The sequence below is a fragment of the Berghia stephanieae genome, chromosome 3 (genome assembly GCF_034508935.2).
Source record: "Berghia stephanieae isolate SIO BIC M18660-M18661 chromosome 3, UCSD_Bste_1.3, whole genome shotgun sequence".
NCBI classification, from domain to species: Eukaryota; Metazoa; Mollusca; class Gastropoda; order Nudibranchia; family Aeolidiidae; genus Berghia; species Berghia stephanieae.
In genome coordinates, this window is record NC_088362.1 from 77,976,089 (window position 1) to 77,988,008 (window position 11,920).

At 36.2% G+C, this 11,920-nt stretch overlaps 1 protein-coding gene and 1 long non-coding RNA gene across 3 annotated transcripts in view; one reads left to right on the forward strand and one right to left on the reverse strand.

Annotated features, from left to right (window-relative positions):
* LOC144968511 (uncharacterized) overlaps positions 1–11,920 on the reverse strand; it is a 28,491-nt gene that overhangs the window by 11,248 nt on the left and 5,323 nt on the right. The gene's annotated exons all lie outside the window — the stretch shown is intronic.
* On the forward strand, positions 1,155–7,145 carry LOC144968514 (uncharacterized). Of its 2 annotated transcripts, XR_013644598.1 has the most exons (4): positions 1,155–1,255; positions 2,729–3,362; positions 6,075–6,178; positions 7,024–7,145. It is a non-coding gene; the product is annotated as an uncharacterized LOC144968514 (long non-coding RNA). The 2 variants fall into 2 exon arrangements; XR_013644599.1 differs by lacking the exon at positions 6,075–6,178.

The following is an 11,920-nucleotide window of genomic DNA, read 5'->3' on the forward strand; positions in this document are numbered from 1 at the left end:
GATGGGGTCTTGAATCAGAGCTGTGAAGAACCGGCTGAGTATCTTTAGAGTGTCGGTACCAGGAAATGTGAACAAACAAATAGTACTGTCCGTTTCACGCTTCATAATTTCAAAGTACATGAGCCCATAGAATGGATTCTAAAATACTACTACTTCTCTCTCTCTCTCTCTCTCTCTCTCTCTCTCTCTCTCTCTCTCTCTCTCTCTCTCTCTCTCTCTCTCTCTCTCTCTTTCTTTCTTTCTTTCTCTCTCTCTCTCTCTCTCTCTCTCTCTCTCTCTTATTCAATTGTTTTATTTTAATATGAACATCTATATAGATCATTTCCACGAAATCAAGTGATTATTGCGCATGACAATTTGTCGGCATGTTATATAAATCCAATTATAAGTTGCCTGTTATGTCGCTTTTGCACTATCCGTCACAGAAGAAATTATACTCCGGAGGGGGAAAGTGTGTAAGGTGCTTTACCCAAGGATACAACGCTGTGGCCAGACCATTGCGACCATTTTAGTCATCCAGCAACCGACTAAGCTTAAAATTACCTAAAATAAGACAATTTATCGCTGAGCTGTGGACCTGATGCTGTTCATAACAAAGTGGGGTTATTATTGTAATAAATTTACATTTTCCCTACACCGCTAGCCCAGAAAAAGAAATCTATGAAAAAGATTATTCTTGATACAGAACATTGCCGTTTCAATACCTGAAAATGAAAAAAAGAAAAGACAATACACAGTAAAGAGTAAAAGAATTTGGCTTCGGACTTTTACCTTGACTCAGCAATAATCGATACTCTTGTTTTAATGTTTTTCTCTCTGTTTCCTTTTTTTTCTCGAAACAAATACATAGTTCACACAAATGCATGTGGTAATTTAGCGCAACTTTGATATGGATTTGATATTTCACTGATTTTAAAATCAAGAATGAATAATATAGTTCATTGTGAATAATTAATTTGATTATTGTCTACTAACTAGAAGAAATTTTACGAATGGGAATGCACCTCAATATTGTTTATGTTATTCCAGGATGTAAAGCAATATTATACAATTGTAACCAGTGACGTCGCTATCCCTTGTTGCTCACAACTTGTATCAGATACCGTACACCTGTGAGGGCAATGGTTTGAAGTTACAAAGTGTGAACAATATTATTTGGAGAATACTTATACTGAAAATATTAGGGGTGACAAAATGGATTGGTTTCTAGTCTTGAAGAAGAGAGATATCACTTTCTCCGTATCTTGGACTCTTTGTAAGTAGTTTGTGTTAACAAGAAGATAAAGACATGAAAAAGTGTGCATGAAACAGTGCCAGACAAAGCAGAGGGGAAAATACAAGGAGAGAAACATCCAAAAAAAATTAGCCGCTTCACTCCCCAATCAAGGCAAGCTGATTTTTTGGGGTGTCTGGTTGTGTTTTTTTTTCTTATATTATTCTCTCTGCTTTGTCCAAAGGAATAATATAAGAAAAAAACACCCCAAAAATATCAATCTGACTGGGGAGTGGAGGCGGCTAATTTTTTCTGGATGTTTCTCTCCTTGTATTTTTCTCTCTGCTTTGTCTACCACTGTTTCAGCACACTTTTTTCAGATCTTTATTAATAAGACGGTGAACTGAGGGGAGTTGTGAAGATCTGCTTCTACCGGTCCTTAATTAATTTTTTCCAGCATAAACCGAGTGACTCAACGAAATTAATATTTCTGCTAATTAATACATAATACAAAAAGATAATTTGTGATAGTTTAAATGCGGACCGATTTTCTTCCGCGTTATTCAAGCGCGAATTACAGAGGCATAAGCCAGTGATTCGATCATATTATAATTAATGTAGACTAAATAAGGTTATCTTCCATCGTAGAATTGTGTGAAATACATTTTAGTTGAAATCAACGTAGACCGATGTGAACATATTTGCAGGTCTGATAACTGGAGACAATTATGGGCTCGATTTAACATTGTTGTGTGGAGAATATTTTGCGTTGGTTTGAGAGTATTTCCATTACATACAACAATGAGACAATATAACAATATGGGTTGTCAGACCTGCAAATAAGTACACATCGACTTAGACCATTCATGTGTTTGTCCTTGTATTTTGACAAATAGAAATGGAAAGTAAAATATTCTTTTTATAAATTCTCGATCTAAACCAATAAGAAGCTTTATTGCGACAATGTATCTATTTTGTAAACAACCAGGGAATGTGTCTGTAGTAAAGGCTTTTTCATCCAAATCCTAAAAATCTTAAAATTTGCACGGAGATGCAGTAGAAATATTCAAAAACATTTAAGATTAAAGATTTCGTAATCAATGATTTTGATATCTATTTTTTCAATATTGTTTCTGACCCAACATAACTACTTAATACTACAATCTGTAGCAGCACACACAGAAAAACAACATTCAAATTACTATTTTATTATTGTTAAAAAGTAAAGTGTAATGTTGCTTTAACTCTCTCATGTAAAAACATAAAAGAGAATATCTACAGAAATGCGAAGAGATTTGAAATGAATAATACAGATAAGAACATGTGAGTTCATACCATCACCCACGCCCAATTAAAGGAAATGCATTTAATTAATTTTTAACCTTAAAAAAATTTAAAACAATCAATCTTTTTCGGATCGTAAAACATATGTTTTAACATTTATTATAATCATAAATATAATTAATATTGTTGTTCAAAATAATGATTTTGAATTTTCTTCAATGTCATTCTCAGACGCCCTATTAGCATGGGGAGGGAAGCATGTATCAGCGTCGTTGACTACAATCACCACAACCGGTGGTATCGAATACCTCATTTCCAACTACGCCATTTCAGGTGATTCTGCTTCAATAGAACAGTAAAGGAAGGTGCCCCAAACGTAAACAAGGTCTAGAAGCACGTGGCAGACCACATGTTCCTGTCTTGACAGCTCACGTTCCAATGTAAATTATAGAAAAAAATAACCTTTAAAATTTGGCTGTTATGTGGCAAAAGAAACACATATTCATAAATACTCGATCACGCGTCAAATAATATCTAAATATTGATTTTTTATTAAACAAATCGTAAAATTTATCAAAAATTACTGTCGGTCTATTTTTAGACCACGGTCAATCTCATTCTCCAAAATCAATGCGCTTGTGTGAACAAAACAAGAACTATTTGAAATCTGGTTTTCGGAATAATTTAGCCATATACAAAGAATTTAAATAAATAACTATTTTATTTGTACGTATTTGTTTTTAACTGACTGAGTATTATCTACAATTTGAACGACAAAAACGGGAGACCTGTTTTGTGCGCAACGTTGTCCGGCTGCTAAAGTTCCTAATCACCAGAAAAGAATGGCAGTCCAACTCATGCAAAGGTAAGATGCCAATTTCAGTGTTTGAGTTTGTAATTTGTATCGATTGGTTTTGAGAGAAGGAAACGATTTAGTTCAATGTTAATCCATAATAGCGTTCGGGTATTTAACTTTGGATGTCTCACCGGCATAATTTTAGAATGCTTTGTTTATTTGTTTTCATTTCACTTCGCAATTTGACTGCTGTCAGTCATTACAAATTACAGTTACAGTTACAGTACAGCTTCACTCGCCGATTCTCACTTACAGAGTTTACGTTTCCTTCACTCATGTCTGCTTCATGCTCATTCAGTGAGTGATTCGAATACTACTCTGTGAGAGAACACACTTTTCGTAATTTATGACATTTTATGGGTAACGTTTACAGTCTAGAACGTGTGTCAGTGTCAGCGTCAGTCATAACTTGACCGAAAAACAAAACAGAAAGGAACAAAAAAAAGAGCAGACACCCCCCTCCTCAGTAGTTGAAATCTCAACAAAAGTTGTTTTTTTAAATCCTCATCTTTCGTGGCGCGTAGCTTTCACCGCTTGTCATATTTTATTGACTCTCGCTCTTTCCTGACCTGATAATAATAATAGATTTCGAAACAGTCTTCATTCTCTCATTATCTATTCATGACTGGAACTGGAAAAGGAACAAGACAAAGGGTCTCTGCCACCGATTTTCAATATCTTGTGTTGTTTGAGGGATTTAAGTTGGTAGCCGTTTTTGCCACATAAGACTTGTTGTTATTGTTTTTGCTGAGAGTCGATGGGATAAGGAATGGCAGAGAGGGAGGAAGGGGTGAAAAAATGAGAATGTCTGGGAAAAGAAAATGTCCCACTCAACCCCTTCTCGCATCTTTGATATTTGGCAGGTGTCAAACTACATGTATGACGTTTTGGATCTTCCAAGCCGTTTCGCCTTATTTGGTCGGTAGCTCTGTGAAAGAAAACATACAATTGTAAAATGCAGGGAGTGCGGTCTGATATTTTCGTCGTCGCTATGATTATTCCCAGACAGGGTCTGCCAATAACGAAAATTGGTTATTCCCAGACCGATAGAGGAAAAAAAAAAAAAAACAATATTTTTTTATTTAAAAAAAAAAATAAAAACAATTTTAAGAAATTCATGCTCAGAAACGGAACAAGGCCAAACAAAAAAGGATAAAAGAATAGACTCGCTCCAAAAAAAAAAAAAGATTTAAAAAAAAAAAAGGGGGGGGGGGGGGGGGGGGAGAGCGATTGAATGAATCTGTGCAGCTAAAATGAGCAACGAGTTTCCCTTGGCTCAAGAGGAATGAAAATGAAAAAAACTGTGTTTAAGTTTTTGTATGAGTGTTGTGGGGGTCGTGGGTTTTGTTACAGTTTTATACTTATAGATAGAATGCGGTTGGCCAAGGAGTTCACAACATTGCCATCCGGAAGTATAACGGACCAACACACAAACTCTGTGTAACCATGAACTTTTATAGTCTGGTTAATACAGTTTAGTGAGAACAACTCACAAACGCGGATGGCAAAAACAATAACAAAGGCCTGAGTGACGTCATCTGCATACTATCTATACACATCCCTGTTAGTTCAATCTATTTTGGGGGTAATGATCAAGTGGGGCCTGGTCCCACAACTCTTTACGGATTTACCTTGGATTGAAATGAAAACTAAACCTCTCTGATTACTTTAGATTACCTAATTTTATTTCATACGTTTTTTTATGAAGAAGAAGCTTTTTAGGATTTTGTAATTCATAGGAAACACCATGATATGTGACATGATGTCTTATCTAAATTTTGCCTGAGGAATGATAAGCCAACAATTTTGAAAAGCTCTCTCTATTGATCGAATTATCAAAAATTTTATTTGTGATCAGATATTTTATTTGACTTTAAAGTGAAATCTAGAGGCATTAAAAAATATTCAATGTTTATTAGACTTTTCTTATGTGATCAAAAAGTTAAATACAGGAAATACTGATCAAATGAGTTCACCAGAAGGTAAATAAAAGCCCATTTTTTAAAAGCTAATCGACATTGGTTATGTAATCTTGCCTTCATGATCATAAATCTCTGATAAAATTAGACCTGACACAACGGTTTTAGTTTTAACAACCTAGTGGTATCTGAGTTCCAGGTCCATTATGTTTTCTAATGTTTTTATTGAATATAAGCAAACCATTAAGAAATAGGTCATGTCTATATATTCAACATTGAATGGTATTTCTTCTTACATTGAAATAAGTGGTTCTTTAGAGTAATAAGGCTCATGGAACTGGAGTTATTCCTGTTTCTGTAACATGAAGCAACAGACCTTAAATAGTGCTTGATAACTTTCTTTAAACAATAAATGGTATTTCATCTTACTTTGAAATAATTGGTCCTTTAGAGTCATAAGGCTCATGGAACTGGAGTTTTTCCTGTAACATGAAGCAACAGACTGTAACAAGTGCTTGATGAACTCTGAATAAGTTGCACATTTACATTTTACTTGTAGAGTTAGATCCAGTTATTCATTCAAACATTGCTATCTTAATTTCAAATTGGCATTTAATTAATAATAATAAATATAAAGTTAAATAAATCCAATGATAATAATTGATAAAATAAGATAATTATAACTTTTATTCATTGGTTGGTCCATATGAATTTTACTTTATGATTTTGTGTGAGATGATATTGCTTTTTATGGGACCATGGGAAAATGGTTTAGGATGCCATGCTTATCTTTTTTTTTCAGATCTAAATAACATTACAACAAGAATGAGTCTCTGCATTCCTTTAATTGTTCTGGAAGCATTGGCCTGCCTATACCATGGGAATTAAACAATTTATATTCAGGAAGTATCATTATTATTATTATTATCATCATCATCATCATTGAGTCATATCCTTCAAGATTATCAAAATGGCTTTCATTTGTTACTGTATCTTATAGAGTTCCTCATATATCATTATGGACCCTTCTATGTTTTTTTAATGGAATTAATGTTTTTATTCTATATTCTTCATAAAACCTCTCAGCTTTATTGACCTACCAAGTATAATCTAGAGACTAGAGAGCGGTGATTGAGAGAACAGGACCATATTTTGCTTTCGAGCGTTTCTTAATTTTAAAAGCAGCTTACTGTAGTTTGTAAAGATTTTAAAAAACTTTTTTCTAATGACAGCGTCTAATACACGTTAAAACCAATGCATTTCTATCCCGTTGTAATTTTTGGCAGTGGTATCTCCATTTTAATGGTATTGGCTCCTGTTTCTTTATACAAATGCCCTGTGAGCTTGTTATACACTCGAAAGAAACATTTACATAGGGAAGTCAAGAAGAATATAGCAAAAGAAACCTGCTTCCTTGGTTATGAATAAGAAATTTAAAAAGAAATAGGCAAATATCTCTTTATCTTGTCTACCATTTAACTTTCTAATTATTTTTAAAAGTTTATTATATCCTTTTCTATATTTATAATTTAATTTATCAACAAGATAAGAGTACTGATGAATCTATTTATGTAGCTGATTTGTAATGGTAGTAGAATTTGATAGATGGGACCATGTGATGTTGCATATCAGAACCTTTCTTAATCAAAGCTTTTGCTAAGGCTCTTAAATCACAGATTTAAAAAAATGGAACTACACAGTTTCAGTAATAATTATCAATTTTCTTTATTTTTTTTCTTTCTCTTTCACAGGATGAGAATACAAGCATACCTTTATAATGGAGAAACATCTTATCTATATTTTTAAAAATGATTTTCAGTTTGAATAACATGAATATGAATGAAATGACAATAAAAGTGATATAAATTTATAATCTGCTTTTAATTTATTTCGATTTCACAAGTTGTGTTATGGCCCTCAGATACGGCAGGACGGGTGAGACTGAGAACCAGTCCTCACAATAGCACTAGAGGTCTTGTATGCAAGATGTGATTTCCATTGATGCAGTTTAAAGACTGTCCTGTTTTATTCATTCTGGTGCACGCTGTAGGTTTTTTGGGGGTTTTTTTTTTGTTTCTTGTTTTAAAGAAAGATTCTTTGGGCTTTTTTCTTCAATCTAAGTCTAAGACTTGATTGAATTCTGACTCAATGCAAATCAACTTTGTTCCAACTCCAACTCCTCAATTTCAAATTACAATGAACTTGTGCGCCCTTCCTTCTCTGTTAACCTACAGGTTATTGGATATGTAAGTTTAATACATTTACGTCTACCACAATGATAGACTAGCAATTTATCTAAATATCTTGCATTCGTCTTTTGTAATAACTTTTCATTCTGGGTTACACATGAAAGTTAGCAATGCCGGGTTACAAAAGTATTTTGATATTAAAAAGATCATCATCCTAACATTCTAATCTTAATCTTTGTCATCTTACTTTTTTTTTTATATGTTGCCAGGTGTAAGACTTATTAATTTTGCAAGTCATCATCATCATAGCTTGTCGCACCAACACCAAACTCACTCCACAGCATTGGGGAGCAGACTCTTAGGTCATGGTCAGTGCAGCTGAGCCCATCCTGGCATTCTCTAAGGATGTCTGCTCTGGGCATTCACATGTACACAAGCTAGTCTCAGCCAGCCCCCACTTTTTCATGCCACCAGTTGTTCTCACAAGTTTTGCCCGTGCTGTGTTCAGTGTTACCAATTCATTCCTGGGGAGCTCGGTTCCGTAGGACAGTTCTTCTCTCGGATCTCCAACAGCTTCATTTGCATGATTGTCCCACTCTGTGTGGAAATCCTGTATACAGCTGCATGGTCAGGGTTGATGCTTTCTTCCGTCATGAAGCTCTTTCTCGACTTCAGTCTACTTTTTATTGGGCTGTGGTCATGTTGGGGGTGCCTTGGGTCCATTTTCTGTTTATATTTCTGGGCTTTGGAAGCAGTGGCTCTTCGAATGTGGGGAGGTGCAATGCCAGCCAGCCGATGGAGGACTGGAACTGCAGTCGGTTTCAAGTTACTCTAATGATCCGGCAGGTGTTATTTTGACATGGCAGGATCTTACTCAGACTGGTGAGACCTTTTCGGCTGTTGAATAGCAGAGGGCTAGTATGGTTGTCCTGACTGTTTTCTGATCTGCTCCCCGTGTAAGTTTTTCTTCTCTTTTCTTAGGAAGTTGTTTCTTTTGGCCACCTTTGCTTTTGTTTTCTTTGCGTTCTGAGAAAAGGACATTGTGCGGTTTACGGTAACACCGAGGTACACGGGGAATGTGTTGTTCTCCAATATGTCCCCATTCCAGGAGATGTTCAGTTTCCTGTTTTCTTTAGACTTGGCGGCTCTTTATATGGAAAGCACACTCTTGAGTTTTTCCTGGGTTAGCATTTTGTGAGTTCTTTAAAATGTGGGCTCAGAGAGTGGCTCCAGGACATCCGTTAGTCTCTCCTCAATGGTCTTGAAATCAGAGGCCTGGGACGCGAGACACAGATCATCAGCATATAGAAACCCCTGGATGTTCTCGAACTGAGGTTGGTCATTGGTATAAACGTTGAAAAGGATAGGTGCAATTACCGATCCTTGAGGGAGTCCGTTCTTTTGTGATCTGCTTTTCTTCCCATCCATTTCCACAAAAAAGTGATAGTTTGACATAAGGGATTTTATTATTGCAACTATTTTTGTGTTACGAGTTACCCTTGCAACCTTTAGGAGCAGTTTCCTGTGATTTACTGTGTCATAGGCAGCTGCCAGGTCCACGAACACAGTTCATGTAATTTGTTTGTTCTCGTAGAGATGACTGATCCTACCTCAATGGCGATTGGTCCGGATTGTGATTTTGGTATGGGGTTGCCGACAGTTTTTGACATGGCTGGAAGACACAAATGCAGGGTCTGGGTTGTAACCTGTTCTCCAGCGAGCGCTTGAAAAGGATGATTCATGCGTCATAGAAGAGTGTCAGATTATATTGGTCAGCCCATTCCTCAACAGTATCTACATCTTCGTTGTTCTCATTGTATCCCCATTTGGTGCTGTGGCTGTTAAAGTCACCTATCACAATCATTGGTTTCTCACTAGTGGTGGATGTAACTGGCCACTTGAATGGCGTTGGTGGAGGTTTGTTGACAGATATCACATTGAAGTGTCTGCCTTCAATTCTGAGAATTTCCACCTCACTTACTGTCATGTCCTGGTTGTATGTCACTATTGATTTGTCTTTGACTTTGATGTAGTTAACGCTACCGTGAATGTTGCTTTCATGTTGTATGACTAAATGCATGCCAGGGATGTTTAGTGCCACGGTCTTGTGCGTCTCTTGTAGACAGAGTTGCGTCGCTGGAGGCCGATTGCTACAACACACACAACACCAACATTTTGCAAGTATCTTTAACACTTTTACCATTAAACGATGATATTGACAACAACAATAATAATAACTATTATTATTATTATTATTATTATTATTATTATTATTATTATTATTATTATTATTATATTATTATTGTTATTAATAATGATATTAGTAGTAGAGGTCTAGTAGTAGAAATAGTAACAGTTGGACCAAGTACATAAATATGAATATTTATACAGCGCATTTCAACAGATTCAGATAGCCGTGAGCAATGCGCTTCACAATGTTTCATATTTATCCCCCCCCCCCCCACTTCAACAAGCCGTATGGAACCATATTTCTTTGTCATACAGCCTGTTAAGCGACCCTTGTGTACTAAACCTGTCACTACCCGTCATTTCTGTAGCCAGATACTCATTCAATCGAGTGGGGTAAGCGGTAAAGTGCCTTAGCCAGGGAAACAACGCGGGGACCACAATTTTTCACGATTAGTCATCCATCCTATTACTGATCACACTTAGCATTGGCATTGCTCGACTTTTGTGACAAGACGAAAACCGTACCGCTGAGCCATACGGTCCGTTAGTTCAGTCTAGTTTTGTGGTATCAGTGGTTATAATACAGTAGTGGTAGTGCAGTTATAGTAGAAGTACGTAGTAGTAGTCTTCTGTTCAAAATGGTCATCTGAGCGAAGAGATAGGAGATAGATTCGAATTTACTCTCTTCATTGCATTGACCGTATGCTTTGACTTTGATCATTTGATACGCTGTAAAAAAAAAAAAAAAAAGTACGGTCCACCTTAACCAAAAACAAGCAACAATCTTAGTTTCCCTGAACATAGATATGGTTTTGTTTACGGGAAGAGGGGAACCATGATTATGGTTTTCCTACAAAATAAAAGGAGCATTTGGGCTATAAATAATATGATCGTGGCCTCCCTAGCTATCTCAGGCTCGGAGTAAACAGCTGGAATTTATTCACGACCAGCTTCAGTTTGCTGCCTTAGCAACATGTAAACAAAAAGTTGGTTGGATGCGCATGACATTACTAAAGGTCAACTGCAGCATAGTTCGGGTCATTTATAAAAAAAATCTGGGTCACGTTTGACGTCAAATGTTATTGTTTACATATGGGGCACCTTCCTTTACTCTTCTATAGAAGAGTAAAGTTTGCTGCCCCAAACGTAAACAATAACAAGTTGCTAGTGATTTCCGTTAGGGACCGGAATAATTTACGCACAATATAGGTCTCCCAATTTTGTAGTTTGAGTTGTAGGCAATACACTTTCAGTATTGAAAATATGTTTACATAAAATCTAACAGTTGCAAAAATAATAATATAAGGCTAAATTATTATGAAAATCAGGCTCCGAATAATTCTCGTTTTGTTCACACCAGCGCAGTAATTTGCTCTGGTCTAAAAATAGATAGACTGTAACTTTTGATAAATTTTAGAAAATTTTACCTTTTGTTCCATAAAATATCCATATCTAGACATTATTTGATGCATGATCGAGTATTTATGAATATGTGTTTCTTTTGCCACCTAACAGCCAAATTTTAAAGGTTATTTTTTTCTATTATTTACATTGGAACGTGAGCTGTCAAGACAGGAACATGTGGTTTGCCACGTGCTTCTCGACCTTTGTTTACGTTTGGGGCACCTAACTTTACTGCTCAATAGAGTGTTCAAACCAGAGCGTGCAGCTAGGAGTATTTACATCCAATAGCGATTTTCAGGATTTCGAGGACTATTTACAATCCTCGGGGATTTACAACAGTTTGGAACTATGGATAGACTTGACAGAAGACAGTGGTAAATATTATTTTACAGGTGGGGAAGAAGTCTCCCCAGCGTACTGGTCTCCAGGAGAACCTAATCAAAATTGCACCATCTGCTGTTACAGCATAGATTATTCCCCAAGCAATGGGCGATTTACACTAGAAGACGGCATATGCAATGGCAGAACAAAGAATATCCTATGCAGAGTGACATCAATAAACACAACGACATTGTCAACGACGACAGCAATAATGACAACAACAACAATGCCATTAACAACCTCTATAATAATGTCAACGTTAATGACCACAACGACATCACCACTTATCGCAACAACAATGACTGTAGCACCATTACAAACAACACCAGCCACAGAACTATCAACGGGAGAACAAATGACGGTGATGTATTTGGCTCTCATCGTTGGAGGGTCCTTAGCCATAAGTTGTCTATGTTCGTCGTGTTGGCTAGTTATAAATAGATACCGAAGGAGGCGTAAAAGAAAGGAAAGTGAAAAAGCCGAA